Consider the following 15,401-nt stretch of genomic DNA (forward strand, 5'->3'; position numbering starts at 1 on the left):
TAACAATATTTGTAACATTACATAACGATGACAATATTTATTATTAATGAATTGTTTATTTTATTATTATTGTGTTTTTTTCGTAGTCAATTTACTTACTTAGCTAACTCAGGGACCCGAAGTTGCATCTTCGCCTCCGACACCAAAGTATGCTTCTTCTTTCGGTCTTGTGCCAATTTCTACCATTCGGGCACATTCAGCTCCTTCACGTCTTTGGTGATTTCATCCTTCCAGCGATATCTCGGACGGCCCACTGGACAACGACCTGTAGGTTTACCCAAATACGCTCTTTTGGCAGCTCGATCAGTACAATTTATACTGTAACTGAGAAATAAATAATGTAATCTCTCAAATGGCTGAATAAATCCTAAACAAAACATGCGTTTTTATGGGCGCAGCGCTTAACCGTGTTGTCGAGGTTCAACTGTAACTAGTTCTCCTAATGCTCTACTTTCCAAGGTATTTTTGGACTTCGAGATCGCGCAAGTTTTGAGCCAAGTTTGTGATTCTTTATTTAAATGATTTTCTTTTTTACTTAAGGATGACCTTTATCACTTATCGTGGAATTTTCATTCCATTACTAACTTGTTGAAATTTCTTTATTGTTTTTTTTGCAAAAGCCATAACATAACCCTTTTGGTTTCGTTAGGGAAATGCGTCTATATACCTGTACTATTGTAGTTTATAACTGTTATAGTTTTTTAGACTTAAGTTAAAGACGTTTTGCATTGATTTCAGGTTGCTTATATTTTAGTTAAATCTACAAATATTTTAAGGTTAACTCAACCGACCACAATTAAAGCTCCATTTCATAAAATGAATAATATATATTAAATAATAAATGTTAAAATCTAAATTAATGATGTTTTCCAGGCATGCCTGCGACTCCATATGCTTGGATTGCACAATTTATAATGAGTATTCAGTTACATATAATTTATGTTTAGTAATACAGGCTATATTATACGTAATGTTACTTTTGAATAAAACTATTGTTAATTTTAAAATTTCCAGTAAAACCTAAAATTTACTAAGTAGCCAAAGTAAAATGACCACTATTATTAAATAATTATAACAATTCTGGAATGCAGTTTCGTTATGGCATCTGTTTTAATTATATAAAAAAAAATTATATAAAGTGTCACCCGAAATCTATTGCTTATTTCTACCTTAAAAAGTCGTGTATTTTTGTTTATTATATCAATTCACGGGAAGAACAAGTGCGCCTGGTTTTAAGCGACACCCTGTTCATAGCAATTCCAGTGTCACTCAGAACTATGAATGAGATCTGAGGGGCACTGCCACTGCACTCGTCACTTTGAGACATAAGTAGATAAATCACATGTGCCTGTAATTTCACCTTCAAATCCGGAACGCAATAATGATCACATTACTACTTCGCGACAGAAATAAGTAAGGTGGAAGTACTTATATACGTTACAGTATTTGTATATAGTTACGTATATTGTTAGTCACTATACTTTATGATTCCATAATAAATAGGTAGAATTAAATCTAATATCATCCGCCATAACCTCAACCAGAGTTGGTTTACAAAATGCATTAAGAGAATAGCGAGATTCCTACACATAAAGGACTAATTCTGAGTCTGGCGACCTCGCTAGCATTATGGGAGCTAGGAAAGATAGTCCCAGGTTCAAGTCCCCCGTAGGACTAAATTGGAAAAGAAGTGTTAGAGTCTGGTATAGTCTAGGTGCCCGCTGGTATTTGTAGTGCTTGATTAATTGGTGTCTATAACAATTTGTAAGATGATGTATGATAAATTATGAGTTGTTTAAAAGGACAACTATTCAAGTTTTCATAATACGGACCGTAGCTATTGTACTTTTCTTTGACTTTCTTGAGTGAGTTTTATAGGTTCAACTTATAATGTTTTATTAAATAAACTATAACAATCACATATATTTATAAATCAGAGAGTTTTAATAATTGAAAATATAAGTTTACTTAAGCTCAATTGTAGGTTCCAACAGCGTTTTCTTGCATTAAATAGGCATTCTAAAACTTTTTTTTAATGATAACAAGTGACCAGACAAACAACACGTGCGCTTGGTGGTAAGCGCCATATGACCATAACAGTTGCAACGCCATTCAGAGCACAGTCACTGTACCCGTCACTTCGAGACATAAGTTGAAAAGTCCTATATGTCTGTAACTTCACCAGCACCCTTACCCTTCTAAATCGGAACGCAGTTACGGTCACATTACTGCTTGGTGGTAGCAATAGGTAAGGTGGTAGAATTTCCCTGGACGAACGCCTTCATAAGGAGCTCTATTGCAACTAAAAACTGGAATATTTAGAAATAATTATATCTGCTTTCAAGTGCTCAACATGAGTCCACTAAACATCTATAGAAACTCTGTTACAGATTAATATCTCTCTCATAGACATTTCTCCACCAGTATTTAATATTCCTGTAACTTATTGTTTTATAATTTCGAAGCTTGTTATTAAGGAACGCACAAAATGCGCAAACCGACAATGTGTAGTTATTGTCAGCAGTATCATGGAAAGTGTAGTGGCCATGCCACTTGAAAAAGTTATAATATCTTGGTGGGTCCCTTATGATATCGTTCATTCGTTTTGCTAATCCTTGTATTCCTAATTTATAGCCATCTAAGTATATTCCATCGGGCAGGAATCTAAAATAAAAATAACAGGTATATCAGTCAAAATGAAGTGAGTGCTTTCGCAGTACGACTCAGGGCACGATCATTTGTCTGCATTTCAAGCTTATTAAGAACTCTATGATCAATTTAATATGATAAAACATTCAAGGGCGCCCTAGTGTCTTTATGAGTTTAATTCGAAAACTGTTGTCTCTGTATGTAGAGCAAGTGATTATAAGCAGCGACGGCAAACAGAATACAAAATTGGAACAAATTTGCTTTGTGGTTTCGATTGTAAATTTTTTCACATTATGTATTTACCGCCAAAGTAGTAATTTTGTGTGAGTTATAAGATTAAAAGAAAAAAAAAGAAAGAAAAAATGAAGCGTAACGAGAGTCAATTACTCGTAGCGTACATGCGATAAGCGACTAAGTTATGGACAATTTAAATTGACTCGACATAATTCCACCCGGTCCATATATGAAGCCAAATTTCGTAGTAACTTGTAATTGTAAAATAGCTGTGACTATTATTTCATACTTAAAAGAAGTTCATTAGCAATGATATATGTAACCTAGATTAAGGTGAGTCAATAAATTTTATTTATTTTTGTATGAAATCCTATTTTATTGCGTAGTGCGTCGTGCACTTGGTCATCTTTACGAAGCAGATGAATGTTGAAATGCCTTTATTACGGTGGTGCGACGCACTGCAGACTCATTTTATGCAATAACTACTGTGCCTCTACTTGACTATAGTGACAATTTATGCAATTAGATAAGCAAGTAAATTGTGGCTATGCATTATTTATAAAGCACAACAAAACTTTTAGCAGTGAACACGTGAAAATGAAATCGAAACATAGCTATAATACGTTTCTAAGGAAGTTCACTATATTAGTTATACAAATAGCTTTTATTTTTCTCAAGAAGTGTATAATTACACTGATTTTGAGTTTCATAATGCTATATACCGGTGTACGTACTACTGTATATTAGAGGTATTACATTATATTTCACAGGAAAAACCGATACTCTGTGTCAATAATATGAAACCCGTTGAATAGCGCGGTATCGTATCAAACAGATAAATACGAAGATATAGATGGGCCAATATCGTCAGGCAGAATCTTTACACATGAAAAAATCATGGATACCTCGTATAGTCAGCACCTCCATAAACTACTGGCACCGAAAAATGGTGTAAGCCATGCAAAATCTTTTCAGTGACGTAATCGTCGGTGATGGAATTTTCAAACGCCAAATAAAAATAATAATCTGATTCGATTTTGTTATAACAATTAGTTAATAAACCTTTCCTTTCGGTTTTTATTGGCGGACAAGACATATTTCCACAACTACCGTAAAAGTCTATGTGGTGTCCATATTTTGATAGTTCTGTTGCTAAACCAATTACGAAATTTAAGCGTTTTTTTGACTCGCAATTTGAAGCAACCCATGCTGCAGCAACACGTTTCCTTTGTAATTTTTCTATAATGGTGGTATTTATGGGTGCTAAATCACTGATGTTCAACCAGCGCATATCTGTTTTAGGTCCTATTATATGACCATCATTATTTTTTACTACAAAATACGGATGAACAATATCAGATGTAAGTTTGTACGTCCAGGTTAAATTAAAAATGCCATTAAAAAAAGCAGATAGCGGGTTATACATTGCCGGCTCTACACCAAACACAACGTACAATTGGTCTTCTGACCGATGAAGAGGTATATCATGATCATGGACTTCGCGAGCTAAGTGCACTGTATTAAACAATAAAACATCAAAAACTAGAACGCTGTCAAAATATGAACGATTGCGGGTAATGAAACAGTTTTGGAAGTAACAGTTTCTTGATTTAAAAGCTTCCAGACCCATTTGAAGGTCACGGTAGGTCCAGGGTTCATCTGAACTATACGTCCATTGTAGTATGTAGATCATTTTGTACTTGTCTTGACAGTTTGTAGAAATAATTAAAATGATTGCAAAAATGGAGATGAAATATTTTGAATAGCCATGTATCATTATAACGACACCAACTATTTTGGATACGTAAAAAGGATGTTAACACGCGTGCGCATGATACGCTTGCAACAAATTGATGATACACGTATAGTTCATGTTTTTTGTAATATTATTCAATAATCAAAGCATTTTTTTCCTACCTACATTATTCATAAAACTGTGGACAATGAGCTTATTGAATTTTAAAAACAATAGGCGTTTGTATTTTTTTTGTTTTGTAAAGAAAAATGTTATTTTAAGTTTAGGACCAATTATGTAACATCCACTTATAGCGAAATAAGATGGCTATTAGTTAACGCTATAAACGTTAGTTTGTATAGCTTTAAAATTGTTATTACATTTTTATTTATGCGAATTATGAATTCTGTTTACCAAATCTGTAGCCTACATGTACCTAACATACTACAACAGAAACTAGTGGAGTAATTTCACAAAAAATATATAAAAAATTATAAAGATGGATTATTCAGGAGATGCAAAAACTTTCTATTTATTTAAATTTTTTATCAGGGGTGTTAATTTGGATGCTTTACTTTAAGAATAGGTAAAACTCAGTGTGTGAATATGAAGGAATGTGATATGTAATCATGCTGCAACATTTGTATATACAATCCATTTTTTGCATTTCAGTACCTTTGTGCTTTATGATACGAGTTTCAGAGAGTAAGGCGACGATGTGTGGATCAGTTCCGGTGATTATTTTTTTGTTGGAAAGTGAGTACCTTGGTAGAGGTCCCATTTAAATTTAAAGAAAATACTCTTGTTTTGAAATTGGCAAATAGGAAACGAATTTGGCTCATTTTTCTTCATTAAATTTGGCGCATACAGGTGTAATTCCAATTAAAATATAATGCTATGGTGACCTAGAGCTGATCTTATAATGGAAATGGTAGCCAAATGAGAGGAACTCCAGAAAAGTGTACAGCAGCTACCTTGTTGAGTTTCGGCTCATAGTATTCGTTTTAACAAGGACCTCCTTCTGCGTTTCAATTGTCGTTGAGAAGGTAATACACTCAGCGAAATCGGATAGCAAAGTCTTGAGGTTGGTTTTCTTTATTAGAAAATAAGTGCGAATTTGACCTCTGTGTCATCTAATGGAAAGTGACGATCAGGTCGACGAGGCATGCACACCAAATTTTTTTTTTGAGTAACGGGGTTATCAAATCGTGCGCCTGATGGTAAGCTACATGCCTATCCACAACAGTTGCAGTGCCACTCCGAGCTTTAAACGCAAAGATATGAGGAACGCTGCCATTGCGCCCGTCACCCTGAGACATAAGTTGACAAGTCCCATGTGCCTGTAAAACTCAAAACCGGAACACAGTAATGCTGACATTATTGCTTGGTGGCAGAAATAGGTAAGGTGGCAGTACTAACTTGATTCTACCTTGCATATACTGTAACTTGTTATTAATATTTGAAATAAACAGGTTTAAATTTAGGAAATGAAACTGTTTTTCCGGATTTCAATGGCGTATATTTGTTTTTTCAAACAAACCGACGTTTCGGGCCCTTTACAGGTCCCATGGTCACGGTTGACTGGTTGAACAGTGTTGAATTGTTCACCTATGTGTAACAATCGCGAAAACCTAAGAACTCGATAGCTTTAAATTTAATTTAAAATTTTATTTTTATTCTGGATGAACTCGCACAAGGAGCTCTACTGGTACTAATATCTTTTTACTCTCTAATGGGTCTGCAGGCAGGGAATTCCACTACTTAGCCGTGCGTCATGTAAATGTGGACGCGAACAACTTCGTGCAAATCCTTGGAATATCCACAATATAGGGTTGGAAACAAAAAAAAGTTATAATTTTTTCATGCAGTATTGGACACAAGCGCCGCCGTTTTATACGATTTAGCCTTTAATGGGCTCATGGAGTAGGAAAGTAATTTATTAACATAGATTTCCGCAAAGCAATGTCTGAATCTATAAATAAATTATTTTAGTTAACATGGTAATATCATGTATTTTGTAATTATTATTGTTAACTCAGTAAATTGGAAAATGTTCAGAATAAACATTTTGACATAATAGCTGTACCAGTGTGTTATTTATGTACTTAATCTTTCTCTTTTCCTGTTTTTATACTGTACTTTTTCCCTTTCCTATTTTGCATTCTCCCCATTTTATTATACTGTCATTCTATATTTCTCCCCAAATATTTTATTTTTGTTTTTATTTTTTAAAATGCCAGCTAACCACACTAATTGTCGTCTGTATTATTCTCTATGTTATGAGCAGGTACCAGAGTAACGAAATTCACTCTGGAGCATTTCCCAGAACACCCAGACCAGAATCAAGTACAAAAGTTCGTTTATCAATTTGGTCTTAATGGGAATCACATCTGGAACCTCCTCATCCACAGTATAAACAGTTAGGCTACGTACAAACCTCATTAGTATTTTATAGATGTATTATAGGGACATTTATATTTTTGTGTTGTCACATACCGCTACATAGTTTAGTTTGGTAAAAGCAAAGCGGCACGATAGGTTGAAATCAAGTTAGAAGAATCGGTATTGCTGTTTTTATACAATGACGCAGTATTTAAAATACACGATTTTAAACTAAGCATACAGCGACGAAAAGAAAAAGTGAAACTTATTCGTGACTAAAGCACCCATTTTCTTACATATTTTTTTTATGCAAAGAAGATGCTTTATTCATACATAAATTCGACTTCTATCCAACTTAGTTTTAAAGAGCTTTCTAAATCCAACATAAAAAGCTACCTTCGGTTTTAGTTTATAGTTCTTTTTTATAATATCAAGTGACGTGATGAACAAGTCGTGTGCCTGATGGTAAGCTACACGCCTGTCCATAACAGTTGCAGTGCCACTCAGAGCTTAAAATCGTAAAGATCTGAGGGGCACTGCTACCCTTACCCTTCAAAACCGGAACACAATAATGCTGCTGCTTGGCGGCAGAATTAGATAAGGTGGCAGTATTTCCCTGGATGAACTCTTTCACAAGGAGCTCTACTGCTACTAAATAATAGTATTACATTTGATCATACTTTGAAGATGCCACTTTCTGTAGAATCTATAACAAACAATACGCGAAGTTTCACGTATCGTAATTATTGTGATTTATTTATTACATATCTGACTCGTTATAAATAAACAACAACCTATGGATATACGTAATTAAAAAAAAAAAAATTATTATTGTATATATTTAAATGTGCATGTATAAAAGACTTATCGTTTACTGATTTGTTGTAACGCTTCGTTTATGTCTTTATAATTATTATTTTTGTTATTGTCCTCATCTATAATCTCTTTCCACCAGTATTTAATATTCTTGTATGTTGTTGTTTTATATCTTCTTGCTTTGTTATTGAGGAATGCACAAAATGCACATACAGATCCTCTATAGTTATCGTCAGCGGTGTCATGAAAACTGTAGTAACTATGCCATTTGAAAAATTCGTAATATCTTGGAGGATCGTTTATGATATCGTTCATCTCTTTCGCTAACTTTTCTTCTCCTAATTTTAAAGCATCTAAGTATATTCCATCGGGCATAAATCTGAAATAACATACAGACTGTACTACTTACACACTAAGCTATTTTCATATGTTCCTCCCACACGTCCGATTTATAGAGAATGTCGTCATACCTAATGGCAGTCTACAGGTGAATTACAAATAATAATAATAATATGCCAAATAACGACATCTATTACCCAGTCTCAAACTAGGAAATGCCTGTACTATGAGTACTACAGCAAAGAATTTATTTTCGGTGCACAAATCGGAACATAGGCTATTACTAATTTACGATAAACTTTGTGGTTGAATTTGGGAAATAAATTTTTCTAAATTGGTTCTGGTTCTGGTCGGGGTGTTGTAGATAGTGCCCTGTAGTAAATTCAGTTGCTCTGGTATTCATAGTACAGGAAATTCCTTAGTTTGAGACCAGGATCCCGATTCGATATCGATTTGGATATCGTTCTCGAATCGAAGGGCGCTTTCCAATCCATTTAAAGCATTTCGAATTAAACGTTCCATTCGGATTCGGATACGATATGGTTATCCAACAGCGTTTACGGAGGTAGCCGATGAAATAGATTATAAGAAAATTGAAAGTCCTTTTTTTTAAGTTTGGCGTTTGATTCGGGTGTTGTGAATAAAAATGAAAAGAAATTGTACGATATCAAATCGAATCGGTCGACAACTGAGTTATCGTAAGGTTCCGAATCGACTTGCAGGTGTGGTTGTTTGGCACATTATTTTTGATATGTGAGTTTTGGTTTCCGGTCGGGTCAATGTAGAAAACTAATTCTCTAATTGTCTCTAAGTGTTTGTGGTATCGGCGTTGTTTCCGATTCCCATAACACAAGTGCTTTAATTACGTAATTTGAAATCAGAACAACGTAGTATATGATGTTGTCTAATATTTAAATGTATAGATTTAATTTCTAACTATTCGTTATTTAAATTTATCAAAATCGAGGCACGTCTAGCGCCCATTTAGTGCTAATCGCTGGGCCACCGAAAAAGTCTTGACAGTGGCTAAAGGAACATTTATCATATACTAGGGAGATTGACAGCGGTGGTCAAACCGAGTGACAAAGGAAAATATATTGCATTCACTATACCTACAAGTCCTATCAGGGAACCTGACGATGGTAGACGCAAATCATCAATTGTGAAAATGTGAAAATAAAAATTGTCAACGTGCTTCTCTAATACTGCAATGTTTATAGAAATTTTCATGTTTGAATTACTTTGAAAATCAGGCTTAAGCGATAAAATAAATGGGCTGTCAAGCTGTGTTGTGGCGGTCTGAGAAGATAAAACACGCTACTTTCATCGTCAACACCAGGTTCTTTCAGAGTTTCCGATGCACATAGAGAAATGTATTTTGTATTTTATCAGTGTTATAAAATTTTGCATTTAGTAATTTGTAACAAGTTACTATTGTTATCAAACAAATAAGTGGAATATTATTGACGATTGCTTTAGTAGTAATTTTATAAATGTTACATTTCTAGATTTATGTTTGATAACATACATTTTTCATAATTTCGTTATAAATTTATTTACTTTTAAACAGTTTAGTAAAAGGTTTTTTAAATGAAATAAATACTTTGGCTATTAGTCAAAAAGACCTATCTTCTTTACTTCTACAGCATATAACTCGTGCCTTCTTGGCCTTAATTTATCATTAGGGTCAATTTACGTCAGACAGTACAACCGCGAGGGCAGTGAGAGACGTGCTTACAGTATTTCTAAAACCATTCTTGGGCGAATCTTCCTCATTAAGTTTGAAATGTAATTGTTTCTCGATATTTTTTATTTTATGTGACAAAGCGATACGATAAAACCTGACACTTTCACCTGTGCTACTTACGACCCGGGTAGTATCTAAGTACGGTACTGAATCAGTTATATCGTAGGAGCCAACCCCAAAATTACACATTAGCGAAAGGATCACGTTTTTAACAATGTTTATGATTGTAGAATTACCAACTAAAGTTAGAATCTACCAACGTTAGAATCAACCAACCTGCTATAGTCAGCGCCTCCAAAAACGACTGGGACTGAAAAGTGTTGTAAACCATGTAACACCTTTTCACTGACATAATCTTCGGTATTTGAATTTTCAAATGCCAAATAAAAATAATAATCCGATTCGATTTTGGAATAACAACTACTTAATGTACCTTTCCTATCTGTTTGGTTTCTTGGACAAGACAGATTTCCACAAGTTCCATAAATATCTATTCGATGTCCGTATTTAGATAATTCTTTAGTTAAATGACTAATAAAAACTAAACGGTTTCGCGACCACCAATTTGACGCGACCCATATCGCAGCAATACGTTTATTTTGCAATTTTTCTACAATAGATCTATTTATAGGTGCCATTTCGTTGATGCTCAACCAGTGCATATTTATTTTAGGTCCTATTACATTGCCAAGATTATTTTTTACTACAAAATATGGATGAATAATGTCGGACGTCAGTTTGTATGTCCATGTTGAATTAAAAAAGCCGTTAAATAAAGCAGGTATTGGGTTGAACCATGCCGGTTCCACACCAACCACAACGTACAGCTGACCTTTAGATCGATTGAGTGGCAAATCATAGTTATAGTCGCCTACACGTAAATGCACTGTGTTGAACAATAGCACATCAAAGTCGAGAATGTTATCAAAATATGAGCGATCCGGTGTAATGAAACAGTTCCGAAAGGAACAATTCCGCGATATGAAAGCTTCTTGACCCATTTCAAGATCACGGTAGATCCACGGTTCATTTGATGTATACGTCCACTGTAGGATGTAGATCAGCCCGCTTTGGTTTTGACCGTTTATACGAATAATTAAAAGTGTTGCAAGAAGCATAATAAAATATTTTGTGTGGCACTTTCTTACAATCTCTACAATAACCATACTGGAAAAATAGTTCAAAAAAGTGTGTAGCTTAATGAATTGTTCGTCTCTGAATTGCGTGTGCACGATACACGTATTAATAAAACTATGCGATTTCGGTGCCTAAAATCGTTCAAAAATATAATATAGGTAGTTATTTTATTTGGGAAATAAATTCATTCGTAGATTCTTGAAATAATGGGTTCAAGAACAATATAATAATTTTTATTTTTCAAATTTGTTAATAAACTAAATGTAATATACTCGAATATCATCTGTTGTTATGAGAAATATTCAGAAGCCGATAGACGTTTTGTTACCTGTTAATAATGTCAACAAAACACATACCGGCCGTATGTAAATTAGAAAGAGCAAAAATTTAATCATTGTGATACTTTAACATTGATTAAATAAAAATTTTATTAAATAAAAACACTTTCTGAACGTGAAGTTTACGAAATTTACAAAACCGCAATATAAACCTCTAACCACTCGACAAACTTGTATTATAATAGTAGGAAATTAAAACAAAGAAGCGAAAAAAATTACAGTAGACAATTTTTTTATTTTTCTTTTTACGACGATTTTTGAAAAAGCCCTGTGTTATTTTTTTGGGCCCGTCTGTATTATACTTTTTATATAATAATATAATTTTACAATGTTTCTTTCTAGTCTTCATTTTACTGGCAATAATTTTAGAAAATGACTTTTTTTGCAAACTTCGAGCTTTAGAGGTTCTTGCCAAAATAAAATCAATAGATCGGTTGCTGGTCGCTCTGATGTAGGAGCAGGAGCACGAGGCCTCATTAAGCCACCCTAATAAAATAAGCTTTATTTTTAAATGTTAAAGTTTACTTCAAAACAACAGACGAAAGTATTTTAGTAAACCATAAATTAGTCAAGTGTCTGTCTGAATCACGTTTAGACGAATATGTCACCGTTGTTAATAAAAACTACATTAAAATATTATTATTGTTAAATTTTTAAAGCTTATTAAATATGTAATTGTTGTTTACTTATTGTACTTCCCACAGATTAAAAAAACAGCATATAAGTATTTCTTCATAGTTTACATTAAAAATCAGAGATTGTTGCCAAAAATTAGTAGTTATTACGTTTTCGTGGCATTCTGCTGTCTTACGTGGAATTACATCTATTTGCCAAGTTTTATTGAAATCGGTTGCCGGAAAGTGCGCGAAACCGTATTCATATCCTAGTTTGCCACTCTTGGGGTCAAATATTTCCTTCAAATTTAAATGGGATCAAATACTGATGTACCCTCTTAAAAAAAGAATCATCAATATCGTAATTCGCCGGAGTTATCGCGTAACTTACATACAAAACAATACAGTTGAAATGAGAATATCCTCCTTTTTTTAAAGTCGGTTAAAAATAATAAATTGCTATTAAAAATACAAAACACGATATCAGGTTCAGATGGACTTAACAATAGGTTTGTTTAAAATTATATGGCTTTTATTTTTGACTATAAACTATACAAACAGTGTACAGTAGCAATCATGATCCTATATACATATATTATGTTGTTTATCAAACAGTATAGCACGAGCTTCGATGTAACCGAAAGTTAAACACAAAGTTGAATATCCTTATGTAATGTGGAAGATGGCTTGGTATGTTTTAGGGTGTTTGATACGTCTTGTCTTTTGGTTCAGTACGTCCATTACTCGGTGTAGATGTGGGGCTAGTCTACTTAGGAAGAGCGTCGTCCGGAATAGTATCATCCTCAGAAGAAGCTTTCCACCATTGTTTAACATTGTTGTATACGGTTTTTTTATACGCTTTTGCATTGTTATTAAGAAAAGCGCAAAATGCACATACGGATTCTCTGTAGTTGTTGTCAGCAGTGGCATGGTAACTGTAGTAAGTGTGCCATTTGAAAAGATCGTAATATCTTGGTGGATTGTTTATAATATCATTCATCTCTTTTGCTAATCTTTCTACTCCCAATTTTAGGGCATCTAAGTATATTCCATCGGGCATAAATCTAAAATAATATGAAAATGTTGACATCAAAGTTTCGATGTGTGTTAAATAAAAATATAAATTAATTGGTCAACAGATTTGAATTCAAATGCGGCAGGGCTATTCTATTGTCGGCCTGAATAAATTCTATTAAGCGCATTTACACTTTTAAACCTAGGTATACTCACATTTTAAAACGGGAATAAACGCCATTAAACAATTTTGATACGTAGTGTACCTATTTCCCGAGTTATACTTATTATAATTAATAGTTATTATTATAATTACGTGTTGTAATTATTCGAGTTTTTATATTTAGTATGACATTTTTTAAATGTACGGACAACGGCCTAAGCGTGCCGTTATAGAATACTAGCATTCGAAAGTCGTATAAAGTTCAAAATACTTTTCCTAAAGACTAACATGTAGAGCTCTTTGTGAAAGAGTTCGTCCAGGGAAGTACTGCCACCTTGCCTATTTCTGCCGTCAAGCAGTAATGTAAACATTACTGCGTTCCGGTTTCGAAGGGTGCTGGTGAAATTACAAGCACATGGAACTTGTCAACTTAATATAAAAAAAAAAAAAAAAAAAAACTTATGTCTCAGGGTGTCGGGCGCAATGGCAGTGCCCCTCAGACCTTTGTGATTTAAAGCTCTGAGTGACACTGAAACTGTTAGGGACAGGCGTAATGCGTACCACCAGGCACACGACTTTGTCGTCCCTTCACTTAGTATTATGTATAAAAAAAAAAAACTGTACACCATACCACTCTCTGTTTCCCGCATGAGTTGAGGCTTATGCCAGATGTGTTAACAAACAGCTGATAGTGGATGGATAGTACACCGATGATTGGCGGATTAACTAGGTACGGTGCACAATATAAATTTGATGGCAGTAACCGCATGCGGTCAAATTTTGACGGATACTGCGCTGTACTCGGTGTGTAGATCTCCTTGGAGATTGATCTGAACATGTACATATTGGATGATATGTAATGAATATTTAATTATTTTATTAACAGTTCGATGGTTTTTACGATAGTGAAAACTACAAATACCTCGTCTACCATCACCCGCCGCTGTGTTGCTAGAGTAAATCTTGCCTCACACATAGATTCGTGCTTGCTCTCAGAAATAGTTCGCCTATGGGAAACCTAATCACTAGCGATAAAACAAATAAAAGAGTATATCGGCTATTATTATTTTTACTGCGACGAACCGATCCTATAAAACCATAAACTAACACCACATTATACTAACGAAGGTGTAATAATTATTTAAGCTAGGTATGATTTTGTATACGATACTAGTTATAATAAATACCTCGTATAATCAGCACCTCCAAAAACTACTGGAACTGCAAAGTGTCGTAGACCATGCAGCAGCTTTTCACTGACATAATCTTCTGTGATTGAATTCTCAAATGCTAGATAGAAATAATAATCTGATTCGATTACTTTATAACAATTTGTTAATAAACCATTTCTTTCCGTTAAGATTCTCGGACAAGATAGATTTCCACATTCTCCGTAAATATCTATTTGGTGACCGTATTTACTTAGTTCATTTTTTAAATAACGAATGAAAATTGAACGACGTGGTGCTACACAATTTGAAGCGACCCACGCTGCAGCAATGCGCTTATTTTGTAGTTTTTGTACGATTGGCTCATTTGCGGGCGCCATGTGTTTGATGTCCATCCAGTTCATATTTATTTTAGGTCCTATTATATTACCAAAATTATTTTTTATTACAAAATATGGGTGAACAATATCGGATGAAAGTTTGTATGTCCAGGTTAAATTAAAAAAGTTGTTAAATATTGAAGATAATGGGTGGACCCATGCAGGCTCTACACCAAACACGACGTACAGCTGATTTTCAGACCGAATGAGTGGCAAATCATAGTCGTAGTCACCTGTACGTAAATGCACTGTATTGAACAACAGCACATCGAAGTCAAGGATGCTATCAAAAAATGAGCGATTGGGTGTAATGAAACAGTTTTGGAAGGAACAGTTCCGTGATACAAAAGCTTTTTGACCCATTTCAAGTTCACGATAGCTGCAAGGTTCGTCTGGGGTATATGTCCATTGCAGTATGTAAAAGAACCCGCTCTTTTTTTGACCGTTTATGGGAATTATTGCGAAAAGTGAGACAATGCATTTTAATATTGTAATACTCATGTCAGATAATATGTCCTAAGTGGTATTATTATATTGTTAAACAAGGAGACCTTATTGTGAGTAATGTAAAGACAAGCGCGCTCTACGAGCATCAACAAAGTTATAATAATTTGGCGAATTAAAATCAGCAAACATTTGTCTTACCTTTTGTATTCACTATATAAAAACACACAAACATTCCAA

At 34.1% G+C, this 15,401-nt stretch overlaps 1 protein-coding gene across 2 annotated transcripts in view; it reads left to right on the plus strand.

Moving 5' to 3' along the window:
* The window catches only part of LOC113234712, a 328,095-nt gene that overhangs the window by 121,596 nt on the left and 191,098 nt on the right, over positions 1–15,401 (plus strand). The gene's annotated exons all lie outside the window — the stretch shown is intronic.

Source organism: Hyposmocoma kahamanoa, unplaced genomic scaffold, assembly GCF_003589595.1.
Source record: "Hyposmocoma kahamanoa isolate Upper Pololo Valley unplaced genomic scaffold, ASM358959v1 86, whole genome shotgun sequence".
Classification (NCBI taxonomy): Eukaryota; Metazoa; Arthropoda; class Insecta; order Lepidoptera; family Cosmopterigidae; genus Hyposmocoma; species Hyposmocoma kahamanoa.